Below are 15,428 nucleotides of genomic sequence, written 5' to 3' on the forward strand. Positions count from 1 at the left end.
AATTCTGCATTCAGCCAAATGTTCTGATTCATCAGCGATTACTTTTCTTGTTGCAGATACTCAAGTGTTCTCATCAGTTGTTGTTTTTCATTGACAAGTTCATGTTTTGTGTGTGAAGGTTCTTGTGTTTGGCCACAGTAAATTTTTAGGAGTTTGACAAGATCAGCATGATCACAATCATCACCGTGTTATCATCTACATTGGCCAGGTCATTACAGAGTCTAAAATCCACCCCTTCAGTTGATGAAAGTGGGAACAACTGACCATTTACAATTCCCTTTAGTGAATTTCTGCATAATTTGGCTTTACACAAGGGAACAGGACCATAACTCACAAATCAATGCCTGTAATAATACTTTCTTCCTTCATCAAACTGTTTGGAGCAGAAATTGAATCATCAGCCATCATTAATGACTGATCTGCCCCAGTGTGTCTCAAAATGTTAATTTGTTTACTTGTTTTATTGGAGGAGTAAGCAAGCATTTCTCCCTTTGAGACAAAACCACCAGTAGCCTGATTCACTTCAGGAAGAATTCTCTTGACTATCGTGAGCCATATTCAGTCAGTTCTGAGGGAACACACTTCACTTGTACTAATGCTATGATTTTAACACCCATTTCTTCCTCTGACGTAGCCTTTTCTAAAGGCTTCTTAAGCATTTCTATTAATGCCAACAGTTTCTGTTCAGTTCATTTTTTAAAGTTTTATTCATGGATTGTGAGCATTGCTGGCTAGGCCAGCATTAATTGCCTGCTGACCTATAATTTCCCTTGAAAAGGTGTTGGTGAGCTGTCTTCTTGAACCACTGCAGTCCATGTGCTGCAGGTACACCTACAGTTTTGTTAAGGAGGGATTTCCAGGATTTTGATCCAGTGACAGTGAAGGAAAGGCAATATATTTGGGATGGTCAGGATGGTGAGTAGCTTGGAGGGGAACTTTCAGATGATGCTGTCCCCATATGTTGGCTGCCCTTGTCCTTCTAGATGGTAGCGGTCGTGAATTTGAAAGCTGCTGCCCAAGGAGCTGTGGTGAGTTCCTGCAGTGCATCTTGTAGATGGTACGGACTGCTGCACTGTGCATCCATGGTAGAGGCGGTGGATGTTTATAGGGTGCCAATCAAGTGGGCTGCTTTGTCCTTGGTGGTGTCAAGCTTCTTGAATGTTGTTGGAGCTGCACTCATGCAGGCAAGTGGGGAGTATTCCACAACACTCTTGACTCGTGCCTTGTAGATAGCGGACAGGTTTGTGGGGTTTGGGAGGGGGAGAGGGTGAGGGTGGTTGAAGCCGAAGATCAGCTATTGTGTTGAAAGGCAGAGCAGCTTGCTGTTTCCCATAGTTAGGAACTTTATGGTCTTTCAAAACCTAATCACTGCTCGGTTGCTGTTTCAGAATTCTTCCTGAATCGTTAGATGCTTCAAATTCTCAAATTTTAATTTTAACTTGAGAGACTGAAACCACTGGTTCCACTATTTCTTTTCTCCTTTTCAAACATTTCATTTGGTCTTTTCTTTGATGTCTGAGATTCCAATTGATGCACTTCAAGGGCAAACTTGTGTACCCCCTTATAACTTCACAATCTAAGGATTGTTCTTCTGAGAAGCTAGCTAACATATCAATAACTTTCCTGACCAAAACACTCTGCAAAATCAGAGTCCACATATCCTTTGGCCCTTTCAGCTTCTCTGCCACCTTTTCAAATGAACTAAATATTTATCAACTCTATCCTCGGTGAATTTAGGAACTTGATTTGTTTATATCAAAGTCCAGAGTGGAACCCAAGTCATCATTTCAGCTACGAGACTTTCTTTTCCCCCTTTAACCCTCGCTTTTCTCTAGCTAGTTTATATTGCCTGATTTCTTGCTCTCTTTGATTGAAACACTATAGCTCAAGCTTTTTGCATTGCATTTCTTTCAGTGGATTTCCATTTCAGATCTTTTAATTTGCAGTTGAATTCTAGCCAAATCAACTGAATTGCCATCTGGATTAGCTTCTCTTTACCAGTCACAGATGTTTTGCTATTACTTCAGTTACGTCTGCTTTCTTAGCAGCTGTTCACAACTCTACCATCAACTTTTCTGTGAATACGTCTAACTTTTCACCAGTTTTGCAATTCACCAAAGATCCTTTCAACAGCACCTTCCAAACCCATGACCACTTCCATCTAGAAAGACAAGGGCAGCAGATACATCGGAACCACCACCTGCAAGCTCCCCTCCAAACCATTCACTATCCTGACTTGGAAATTTATCGTCATTCCTTCGCAATCGCTGGGTTAAAATCCTGGAATTCCCTCCTGAACGGCATTGTGGGTCAACCCACAGCACATGGATTGCAGCGATTCAAGAAAACAGCTCACCACCACCATCTCAAGGGTAACTAGGGATGGGCAATAAATGCTGGCCAACCAGTGACACCCATGTCCCATGAATGAATTTTTAAAAACTTGTTAATTGTTGCAAACCACTTGAGGATAAATCTTTTCTCTCCAGAAAAGTTATGGCAAATGGACCAAAACCATTCTGCTTTTCAGTTACTTTAGTAACATTTACCATGGAAAACTTATCAATCCTAACTTCAGTAAGTGTGGCACTTAATTGTCTGTGGATTCAAAGTCCTGCAAGAGCCCCACATTTATGTTCTGATTCTGGACCATATCCCCAAATTTTTGGTACAATCTGGTTGGGGACCAGTAACTTTGTGTTGAAAGTAGACAAAAGTTTGAGGTCTAAGAAATTTGCTAAGAGTATAATGTTGCAAGATTCCACAGTTGATGAACTAACAAAATAAGCTTTACAGGGTCAGAAAGATCAAACAATTTACAATATCTGTCTTATGCTCTAACATTTTGGATTAATATGAGGCAAATGTAAATTAACAGGCAATTATGGTCAAACACACCTTACTGCACAATAAATGGCATATCCAACCAAGACAGATCCCACAAATTTCTCAGCAACCCACCCAGATGTCAGTATGAGCCGCTGGATAAAAACAAATTACTGCGGATTCTGGAATCTGAAACCAAAAGAGAAAATGCTGGAAAAACTCAGCAGGTCTGGCAGCATCTGTAAGGAGAGAAAAGAGCTGATGTTTTAAGTCTAGATGACCGTTTGTCAAAGATGACACTTTGACAAAGACTTGGAAATTTATCGCCCTTTGACAAAGGGTCATCTGGACACGAAACGTCAGCTCTTTTCTCTCCTTAGAGATGCTGCCAGACCTGCTGAGATTTTCCAGCATTTTCCCTTTTGGTTTTGGTATGAGCCAACTATAGTCACGATCTCGTTTAAACACTGTCTGTCTTAGGAGGGATTCAGTCTTCACCTTTGAAGATCTAACCTCTGAATTCCTTCTGGAGTCACTCCAACTCCGATTGCCTCAATAACTGCTCACCTCCCAGTGTTTCAATCTTGCCTCTTGAGACTACATTCCCCCAGATTTCGGAGTCTGCATTCCAGCACCAACTGATGTGCACAATTTCAGCTCTCCAGCCATGGCAATCAGAATACCATTGTTCCAAAGGGTTATCTTCGCCCCAACGGTCCTCAGCACATTCTCCAATGTTCTCTTGCTTTCTCAGATCCCCAGGGCACCTGCTAACTTCATCCCTTTTAAAGCTTGGAGCTTTTTTTTGCTCCTCTCCCTGGTGGTTCCTGCCAATGGGGATTGTCGCTCCTTCCTTGGTTTTCTCTCTCTGGGACCTCTCCCTTAGCTCCTCCCCTATCCCAGGGCTCCTCTCCTTATGATGCCAAACTCCTGGATTCCATGATCAGGTTTTCATGCTTTTTTTTTCTCATGAGGTACATTGGGTGGGCACTTGTCTTCAGCCCAAAGAACGCCAAACACTACTGTGCATGTACAGCCCACTCCTGATCCATGCATGCAAGGAAACCCCTGGCACATGCAATTATTTGTAGTTTCTGGCCATTGCTGTGGAATTGATTGACTACAGAGAAGTATACTTCGAGCAATAAGGGAAAAGTTAGAATTAATGGCTGTTAAAGATATAGGCTGGAATTTTCTGTCTATTCCTGCTGGTGGGATCCTCTGGTCCCACTGATGGTGAACCCCTGCTGTGGGTTCCCCAGTGGCAGGGGTTGCAAACAAGTGGCAGCAGGTGCAAACAACGGGGAACCGCTTTGACAGTGGTGGAACGTTGGCTTTGACAGTGGTGGAACCAGAAGATATTGCTGCTGGCCAATGGCAGGCCACCTCTGCTGCAGTGAAATATGCCACGAGGGATGCAGAAAATCCTGCCCATGGACTTCGAGTCAAGAAACTGGATTAATTTTGGTTTCTCTCAATTCTATCCTTGAATCTGCCTTATCTGAATCCTAGTCCAGCAACAATATTGAAATAGTCCCGTTAAAGTCCCAAATTATAGTCTTTGAGATTGTGATAAACTGCACCTTCTTGCCCTTCTTTGCTTCCCTGCAGCTTATGATAGAGTTGATCATATCATTCTAGCCAACGTTCCTCCTCTATTGTCCAGCTTGATAGAGCTCCCTTTCATGGTTTCATGCTTATCTGGTTTCTCTTCCCATCTTTGCCTCAGGAGTTCCCCAAGGATCTATTCTGTTCCCCCTTCTGTTTCTCGTCCATGTGCTACCCCTTGGCAATATCATGTGAAAACACATTGGGTTCCATGTGTATTTTGATGACAATCGGCCCTTTCTCACCTTTACCTCCTTTGATTCCTCAACTCGATCTAACTTGTTGCATTGCTTGGTTGATATCCAGGATATTTCTTCCAGTTAAACATAGGGAATGCTGAAGACATTGTCTTTAGTTCCCTCCACAAGCTCTGTTCCTTGATCATCACTTGCAAGTCTGCTACCCGTCTTAGGTTGAGCAAGACGGTTTGCAACCTTGGGAAGAATGGCATGGATTTGAAGTGACAGCATGTCTGAGCACTTTGGAGAAGAAATGTGGGTTGGAAATGGGGTGATGTTTTGCAAGAACAGAGGGCTTATACTTAGGGTGGGATTTTCTGGGCTCACCAAAAGTCTGGTCACGCCGAAAGTCAGTGAACTTTGGCTGACCTGCTGCATTCCCTGTAGTAGGTCCTGACACGGCGGGATTGTAAAATTTTGGCCGTAGTGTTTTTGAGGAGAGAAATGATGGCAGCAGATTTAAAATTCAGAAGATGATACATTATGAAAGTACGTAGAACAGAGGAGGACTGTCTCAACCCGTCCAGTCTTTATCACAGCAATTCAAACTTAATCTCACTTCTTTGCTCTCTGCCCCCCAAAGTCCATGAGCATGATTTTCCTGGGAAAAAAAACTAAGCACCCACGGGAATACGGGAGATTTTTCTGCCTGTTTTTTGGGTGAGCTTAGTTGAATGAATTTGCAACATTCTGTGCATCATAGAGGCTGTCAGGCCAATGGCCAGACCCGGCCTCCGATCCTCCACCCCTCCACCAGCCCACACCTTCCATGCAGAGTTCCTCTCATTCCCCCCCCTCACCTCCTACCTCTTCCCAACCTTGGTCTGCCCTGACCCCTCAGGCCTGGCCCCCTTGACACTGCCCAGTTTCCACTGAGCACTGCCAGTGTGCCAGGCTAGCATTGCCCAAGAGGCACCCCCATGTCCCCGACCTCCCAAGGGGCCTCAATGGCCTCTGGTCCCACCAGGGAGGCCCTGGTGCCTGATCCCAGTTGCTGGGGATCATTTTTGATCCCCACTGGTGTGGACCTCCACCCGCAGGGTCAGAAACTTTAACGAGCCTGGATGATAGCATCCCAGACTCGATAAACAGATGCAGAGCAGCTTTTGAATATTAAAATCAGCCTTGCGTTGTTCCCTGGCATGAGGATGTTTATGTTTGAAAAAAAAGACCAGGAAGAAATCCAATTTTTTCCTTCCCGTTGACACTTTCTGGCTTACTGCGCTAGTCGAACAGCGCAGCGGGCCGGGAAAATCATGCCCAATATCTTCATATGTCATTCACCTTTGTGGTTTGTTGCTTTCATTTGTGTCGCTTACAAGGCCAGCATTGCATCTGAGTTGAGTTCCCAGCTATGTACGTGCACCCTCAAGACTACCAACTTCCACCTCTGCAACATAGCTCGAGAATGACCCTACCTTCGATTATCTTCTGCTGAAACCCTCATCCATGCTTATGTTACCTCTAGAGCTGACGATTCTACTGCTGCTCTGGCCAACTTCCCTTCATTACTCGGCCAAAACAATGCTGCCCGTAACTTAATTAACTGATCTTTACACCCCGATCTTTATATCCCTCACCTCTGTGTTTGTTGACCTTTGCTGGCTTCTTGTTTGACTGTTTCAATTTTAAGATCCTCATCTAAATTTGAAATCCCTCCATGGATTTGTCCCTCTAGCTGTGTAGGCTCCTCCAGTCCAATGAGCCTTAATTGAGATCCTGTGCTCCATCAAGTTTGGCTTTTTGCGTGTCTCTGATTTTAATTGCTTCACGATTTGTGTCCATGCTTTCAGCTGCCTTGCCCCTAAATTCTGGAGTTCCCTTCCTGAATCTCTGCATATCTATCCCTCCAGCCTCCCTTAAGAAGCTTCTTAAAACCTGCCTCTTTGATTAAAGTTAACATCATCTTTCCTGATTTCTCCTCTGGTTTAGTACCAAAAATGTTTTAAATAATATTGCTCTTGTAAAACATTTTGGGATGAAATGTACTTCATAAATTAAACTAGTTGTTGTTGAACTGTACTGTGGGTTAATGCAGTTGGGATATGGCAGTTCTGTTTACCACTTTTTCTTGAGAGTCAGATGGTACATAAGATGCAAACATTTTTTTGGACAACATCTGCAACTTTACCGCTGTGATTTGGGATTTATCTGAAATATACTGCAAGATCTTGTTTACATTCTGAAAATGTGTTAAAAGCCTCCAGATTGTACAAAGGAGCCTCCATTAATAGTGGAATTGGTTCCTTTCTGCCAGTCCCTGTTTGTATGTAAGCAAATATTATCAGGGTATTTTCTCCTGGGAATAGAAACACACAGTATTAGTCTCTCAAGAGGAAAGAAAGGCAAGGGCAATGATTTGTTTCATATACAAGCAAGCACTGCAACAAAATGTGTTGATTAGGAATTTTATAAATGAAATTTAGCTCATGTATGGAATTCAATTTGAAGAGTCCCTGAAGGAGCTGAATGAGTGTCTTTGCATCTTCAACCTTGGTACACATTGTGATAACTTTAGTTCTTGGGCACATGATCAGATGCATGGCAGAACATCAGCAGGTAATGAAAACTTGGATAATAGGAACATTTGTTTGAAAAGAAACATTTGCACAGGAACCAATTTCTTCTCTACACAATGCACTGTTAACTTAAAAGAACTTATTGGTTAAGGAGTATATCGTTCCACAGACTGGTTTCTTTTACAAAATTGCTATTGCTGTGCCAATTAGATCAATACCTTTAATAGTGTTTGCTTAACAAGAGAAAAACTATAATTGGAACACTTTGGGCCCTATTTTACCATTTTCATTCTAAATGCTGGGCGGATTTGAAACTGGGAGTGTTTCAGATCCGACTTTTAGACACGTTCTGAGGCGCCCCCATGTGCACTCTGCCTGCAAAAATATCAGCAAGTCCAAATTGCATTGCGCAGCCTGTGGGCGGGGCTTAATGCGCCTGAAACCCTGCAGCTCCAATCGGCAACTGCACATGCGCAGAAAAAAATTGATAGAATGCTGCTCCTCAGCCACATCTCTCCTGGGCCGGATAAGGCGCCCCCCTGGCCTCCACAGACAGTGCCCCACGCCCACAACATTATTGACCCCCTTACTCCTCCACCACCCAGACCGATCGCGGTCCCCCCCCCCCCCCAAACGATCTCGAGCAGAGTGGCGATCTCGAGCAGAGTGGCAGTGGATCTACTGATCTCGAGCAGAGAGCCATCGGAGCTGGGCACTTACCTCCTCACTGATGGAACACCTGAATCAGACTTTTATGGAGCATGTCTGTTTTGCGCTGATTCCGGATGGGCAAATGTGGTGGTAAAGGGGGAAGTGCTAGTAAAGTTGGGCATGCAGCCCATGAAACCAATTTAAATGCATTTAAATGGCCTTCGCGCCCGTTTCGAACACAGTCCCGATCGTGGCCATTTTTCGGCCTTGGTAAAAGGGGAAACTGGCTCGGAGGTGGGTGTGGATTGGGCTCCTTGCCTCATGCCCGACTTTACCAAGTTTTCACGCCCAAAACTAATTTTTTTAAAAATTCATTTGTGGGACATGTGCATTGCTGACTGGCCAGCATTTATTGCCCATCCCTAGTTGCCCTTGAGAAGGTGGTTGTGAGCTGCCTCCTTGAATCGCTGCAGTCCACATACTGTGGCTTGATTCACAATGGCATTAGCGAGAGAATTCCAGGATTTTGACACAACGGCTGCAAGGAATGGTGATATATTTCCAAGTTAGGATGGTGAGTGGCTTGGAGGGGAACTTACAGGTGGTGGCGTTCCTATACATCTATTGCCCTTGTCCTTCTAGATGGAAGTGGTTGTGGATTTGGAAGGTGCTGTCTAAGGATCTTTGGTGAATTGTTGCAGTGCATCTTGTACATAGTATACACTGCTGTTACTGAGCGTCGGTGGTGGAGGGAGTGGATGTTTATAGATGTGGTGCCAATTAAGCAGGCTGCTTTGTCCTGAAAAGTGTCAAGCTTCTTGTGTTGTTGGGCAAGTGGGGAGTATTCCATCTGACTTGTGCGTTGCAGATGGTGGACAGGCTTTGGGGAGTCAGGAGGTGAGTTATTCGCTGCCAATTAAATTGTTGCAAATAATATTCACATGCATTAAACTTGAATTAGATTCTGTTACTAGAAACTTGTAGGGAAGCATGTCTTTGTACAAAATTGGAGGAATGAATTTTCCATTAAATATTCAAATAATTTATTCTTAGGTACAAATATTCGTTTTGCTTTACCATAATCTTGTATCTTAAGCGCAAATAACAAAAAAAATGAGATTGTCAAAGAGTTTTATTTTGGATTGGGTGAACAGAACCAGGGAAATTTAACATAAATTCATTTTTGGATATGAGAAACCAGGAATTGGTTACACTTAAAAAAAAAACAACTCCCAACGCTTAGACTGACCTTTGATGACATGGACGGTTCTTTTGGATTTAGGAGCAGCACCAGTTAATCCAGATCGCGAAATAATTTGCCTCAAAATTTACATTGGTCCTATTTAGATTGCATTACCAAAAATAGCACTTGAGCAGTGCCTGTCAAGGGCAGCAGTTATTATCATTTCCAGGCCAGTGTTGTCCAATCAAATTTGCTGACTAAGATGCAGGTGTTACCACAGTTAGTGTTTTAGGCACATGCATTAATTTTTAATAGAAAAGGCCTTGTGCTAACAGACAATACAAGTGCATGTACTTCACACCTGCTTAATAAATCATGGAATACTACAGTGCGAAAGGAGGCCATTTGGCCCATCGAGCCTGCACTGACAACAATCCTACGCATGCCCTATCCCTAACCCCACGTATTTATTCTGCTAATCCCCCTGACACTAAGCAGCAATTTAGCATGGTCAATCAGCCTAACCTGCAGATTTTTGGACTACCCCCACTTTGTAACTAAGGAAATAAAGCACTTACAATCAAAAGCAATAGCATGCTCTGCTTTGTAAGGTTTAACCTTTCGAGCTATAAAACCCTTAAGTATAAAAAAATGCTTAAGGTCTGAATTCTTAGGGGGCAATCTTACTGGCTTTTTGTGCCGGTAAGATCGCGTGAAAGGTGGAAAACTGGTTTAAAGCCCAGTTACTTGCCTCTTGCAATATTACCAGCCCTGTGGCTGATTTAAACATTTATAAGTTCATTTCCATATTATTAGTGAGCCCGGGATGCAATCGTCCAGGTTCATTTTGCATTAATGGCCTCTGCTCAAAGGGGGTCATGATCGGCGGGGTGGAGGTGCAATACTTTGGGGAGTGACTACCTCCCAATGCACTATGTACTCTTGCACATAGCACACTGGGAGTTCAGGGTGCATACACGATAGCGCTCCCTAGCAGTTAGCAGCCAACTTCTGGCGTTAATAGACTCAATCCACTCCCCCTACTGCCGAGAATCACATTTTGCCCTTTTTTTTCTAAGTGCCATAAGATTGCGGCTGGGAGCTTGCCCAAACAATGGGCCAGATTCTTTCCCGTTTTCACACTTGTTCAGCGTTTGGCATTTTTTTGGAAAGATCACCCCCTTAATTTGTAACACAAGGGACGTCAGTTGTGCTTGACAGACAAGGTATGAATAACTAGTTTCTATGAACCATGTAGAATTTATTAAGCAGAATTTTACAAATTAAGAAGAAGCCGAGAAGGCAACATCGATGTTTCCCATCACTCAGGAATCTAGGTGTTGGCAGCAGAGACGATCTCTCCCCTCTAACTTTTAAAGGATGTTGAACTGTGTCCAGAAGAGTCATACCCCAGAAGCTATGATATCAATGTGCCAACAAGGACAATGATTTCTCAACTTTTATTCCTCAGTCTCTCATTTCGCCTTCCTTTTTTGGAATTGATCCAAATTTACCCTTTTGGCTATAAGCTGTAGGCTGAAAAGCATCTTGTGTCACCCCACCTCTGTAACTAGAGCCATATAGGCTGAAGACAAATGTTCATCTTCTTCCCGTGGATCCCTCAGAGTTTTCATGCCATTTCAGACAAATATTACATTTCTTTCAAATACGAAGAATAAAGTCACCTCGTCAGCATATTTTAAGCCCAACCCCACAACAAAGATACTAACATCAAAAATGAAGATGACTTCTTATCTTAATATCATACAGATCAATTAAAGCAATACCTAGTTTCTTTGAACTTAGGATGACAATATGTTTAGACTGTGGGCGGCATGGTAGCATGGTGATTAGCACTGCTGCTTCACAGCGCCAGGGATCTGGGTTCGATTCCCGGCTTGGGTCACTGTCTGTGTGGAGTTTGCACGTTCTCCCTGTGTCTGCGTGGGTTTCCTCCGAGTGCTCCGGTTTCCTCCCACATTCTGAAAGATGTGCTGGTTAGGTGCATTGACCTGAACAGGCGGCGCACTGTGGCGACGTGGGGAATTTCGCAGTAACTTCATTGCAGTGTTAATGTAAGCCTTACTTGTGACTAATAAATAAATTTTACTGTTGAACTTGATGCTGTTAACTATTCCTTCAAATCAGAAAACCCCTTGAATTCAGGCTTAGCAGCACCATTAAAGTCAGAAATGATCAAGTATAGTTTCTTATGTACAATTTCTTTCCTGTTCCCCAATTATCTTGACTGTTAATTATCTGACAGAAATTCAAACTGACCCTTTTAAAAAGTGGTTAAGGAAGAAAATCCAAAGATGTTACAGATTCTACAATTTAGTTGAATTATCATCAAGATGTAATTGATTTTCTTTAGCTGCTAGAGACTTAAAACATTTTGTAGGTTTTTTTTCAAAATTATTCTGCTTTTGAAATGCCACTCATTTCTGGTAGGTTTATTACTTTACCAAACAAATAATTCAAGAATGGTAGTTGGCACTGCTGCCTCGCAGCGCCAGGGACCTAGGTTTAATTCCGGCCTTGGGCGACTGTGTGGAGTTTGTACATTCTCTCCGTGGGTTTCTCCTAGGTGCTCTGGTTTCATTCCATAATCTAAAGTTGTGCAGGTTAGATGGATTCGCCATGCTGAACTGCCCCTTAATGCCACAAAGATGTGTCGGTTAGATGGATTAACCATGCACAGAGTTACGGGTGGGGGGGAGGGCCTGGGTGAGATGTTCTTTCAGAGAGTCAATGCAGGTTTGATGGGCCGTTTGGCCTCTTTCTGCACTGTAGGAATTCAATGGTTCTAAATTCTTGTGTACTTTTGATTGCAATCTGCTACCAAATAGTTTCTTCTTCATGCTAGATTTGTGGCAAAGCATAATACTGTGAGTCAGCAATTTTAAATGCTTCAGCTTTCATTTCAAATGAGCAGATGATAATGTGTAGATTCTTTGCATGTTTTCTGGATTGCAATGATACAAAATGCTACGTATATGTTTTAAAATACTTAATTTTGCTTTAAAATGTTAATTGTATTGTCTATGTCTCTGTTGAATTACACAAGAATTAGGTGTAGGAGTAGGCTTGCATTCAGTAACATCATGGCTGATTTGATTCTGGCTCCAACTCTACTGTCCTGTTTTGCTCTTCATAACGTTTGACTTCCCAGTTGATCAAAAATTATCTAACTCAACTTCATATATATTCAATGATTCAGTCTCCATTGCAATCTGGGGAACTGAGTTCCATAAATTAATAACCCTCTTGGAAAAAAAAAACAGTTAATCATCACAGCCTTAAATGTTAGACCTCTAATATTTAAACTGTGTCCTCTAGTTACAGGTTCCCACACAAGGGGAAACATATTCTCAGCATCCATCTTGTCAAGTCTCCTTTCGATCTTGCATGTTTTAATAAGATCACCACTCTTCTAAATTCCAGTGGACATAGGTCCAAACTGCTCAACCATAGTCCTCCTTGGAATCAGTCGAGTGAAGCTATTCTGAACAGCTAAAGCAATTATATCTTTCCTTAAGTAAGGAGACCAAAACTGTACAGAGTACTTCAGATGTGGTCTCACTGAAGCACTAAACAGCTGTGGCAACACAATAATTGTAGCATTACAATATTGTTCTGGCAACATTGTAATAAACTTGGTAGTGGAACCCTGAGTGCAGTGGATGGTTTACTCAATTTATCCATGGTGTTTGCCACTTCAACCTATGGGCCAAAATCTTCCGTCCTTGTTTGTGGCTGACATTTTCTGATGCCTCTGAACGTGAATGGAGTTTTGGCTGTAATGTCAAACTTTCCGTTCTTGCTCACAATTGATCCTGCCACTGACATAAGAGGAAACCCTGCCCATGGTATTTTGCAAGCACATTGCGGCAAGTTACTGGAGCTACAGCGAGTATGCCATATTTTACCCGAGATTAATGAACTGTTTTCCAGTTTTATTATTTTGGTCAAGGTAAATGTCTAACAATGAATTGTCTGCAAAAGTGAAATTTTTTACTGCAACAAACATTTGTTGCTGGCGGAATGGTTCAGAATTTGCTTGAATGAGGTATCCAAATGTGCTGCTAGTTAGAGTTGTTCTTGTGCCTTTCAACTTAAAAATATTTTGCCCTGTAAGTTGCCGGAACTACAAACTCAATGGGGCAGCATCAGGGACCATGACGAAGGGCATAGCGAATGGTGTATAATTGCAGAGATTTAAGAATCAAGAAATGATTAGGTTGGACTGATTTGATTTGATTTATTATTGTCACATGTATTAGTATACAGTGAAAAGTATTGTTTCTTGCGCGCCATACAGACATAGCATGCTTTACATAGAGAAGGAAAGGAGAGAGTGCAGAACGTAGTGTTACAGTCATAGCTAGAGTGTAGAGAAAGATCAACTTAATGTGAGGTAAGTCCATTCAAAAGTCTGATGGCAGCAGGGAAGAAGCTGTTCTTGAATCTGTTGATACGTGACCTCAGACTTTTGTATCTTTTCCCGACGGAAGACGATGGAAGAGACTATGCCCGGGGTGCGTGGGGTCATTAATTGTGCTGGCTGCTTTGCCGAGGCAGCGGGAAGTGCAGACAGAGTCAATGGATGGGAGGCTGGTTTGTGTGATGGATTGGGCTACATTCACGTCCTTTTGTAGTTCTTGTGGAGCAGGAGCCATACCAAGCTGTGATACAACCAGAAAGAATAGTTTCTATGGTACATCTGTAAAAGTTGGTGAGATTCATAGCAGACATGCCAAATTTCCTTAGTCTTCTGAGAAAGTAGAGGCGTTGGTGGGCTGTCTTAACCATAGTGTCGGCATGGAGGGACCAGGACAGGTTGTTGGTGATCTGGACACCTAAAAACTTGAAGCTTTCGACCATTTCTACTTTGTCCCCATTGATGTAGACAGGTTCATGTTCTTCACTACTCTTGCTGAAGTCTGACAATCTCCTTTGTTTTGTTGACACTGAGGGAGAGATTATTGTCGTCGCACCAGTTCATCAGATTCTCCATCTCATTCCTGTATTCCGTCTCGTTGTTGTTTGAGATCCGACCCACTACGGTGGTGTCATCAGCAAACTTGAAAAGCTGGAGGGAAATTTGGCCACACAGTTATAGATATGTAAGGAGGAGAGTAGAGGGCTGAGAACAGAGCCTTGTCGGGCACCAGTGTTGAGGATGATCGTGGAAGAGGTGTTGTTGCTTAACCTTGCTGTTAGTGGTCTGTGGGTTAGGAAGTTCAGGATCCAATCACAGAGGGAGAAGCCGAGGCGCAGGTCACCGAGTTTGGAGATGGTTTTCTTAGGAATAATGGTCTTGAAGACTGAGCTGTAGTCATTAAATAAGAGTCTGACATAGGTGTCTTTGTTATCAAGATGTTCCAGGGTTGAGTGCAGGGCTAGGGAGAAGCAGGTGTAAATTAACGTGGATAAACTTAATATCAAGTCAGTGCCGAAATAGAAATGAAGAGAAGGAAGAAAATATTGGATTGAGAGAAATAAGAGGCATTGTTAATCAAGGATAGTTTAACGGCTGCGGAAAGGCACTTCGTGGGGGATCTGCACACTGAGGTAATATGGGCTGAAGTTAGAAATAGGAAAGGAGCGGTCACGTTGCTAGGAGTTTACTATAGGCCCCCAAATAGTAATAGAGATGTGGAGGAAGAAATTGCTAAGCAGATTATGGATATGTGTGGGGGTCACAGGGTAGTTGTCATGGGGGACTTTAACTTTCCAAATATTGATTGGAACCTTTGTAGGTCAAATAGTTTGGATGGGGCAGTTTTTGTGCAGTGTGTGCGGGAGGGTTTCCTGACACAATATGTGGATGGGCCGACTAGAGGTGAGGCCACATTGGATTTGGTACTGGGAAATGAACCGGGCCAAGTGTTAGATTTGGTTGTGGGAGAGCAATTTGGAGATAGTGACCACAATTCGGTGTCTTTTGTTATTGCAATGGAGAGGGATAGGGCCGTACGGCAGGGCAAGGTTTACAATTGGGGGAGGGGTAATTATGATGCGATTAGGCAAGAATTAGGGGGCATAAGTTGGGAACAGAAACTGTCAGAGAAAGGAACTAATGAAAAGTGGAATTTTTTCAAGGAACAAATACTGGATGTCCTTGATAGGTATGTTCCTGTCAGGCAGGGAGGAAATGGCCGAGTGAGGGAACCATGGTTCACAAAAGAGGTGGAATGTCTTGTGAAAAGGAAGAGGGAAGCTTATGTAGGGATGAGGAAACAAGGTTCAGATGGCTCGATTGAGGGTTACAAGTTAGCAAGGAATGAGCTGAAAAAGGGGCTTAGGAGAGCTAGGAGGGGACATGAGAAGTCCTTGGCGGGTCGGATCAAGGAAAACCCCAAGGCTTTTTACTCTTATGTGAGGAATAAAAGAATGACC

General features: G+C 42.9%; 1 protein-coding gene across 5 annotated transcripts in view; it reads left to right on the plus strand.

The window, feature by feature from the left end:
- diaph2 (diaphanous-related formin 2) overlaps window positions 1–15,428 on the plus strand; it is an 852,337-nt gene that overhangs the window by 109,598 nt on the left and 727,311 nt on the right. The window lies entirely within an intron of this gene.

The sequence above is a fragment of the Mustelus asterias genome, chromosome 4, assembly GCF_964213995.1.
Source record: "Mustelus asterias chromosome 4, sMusAst1.hap1.1, whole genome shotgun sequence".
Taxonomy (NCBI): Eukaryota; Metazoa; Chordata; class Chondrichthyes; order Carcharhiniformes; family Triakidae; genus Mustelus; species Mustelus asterias.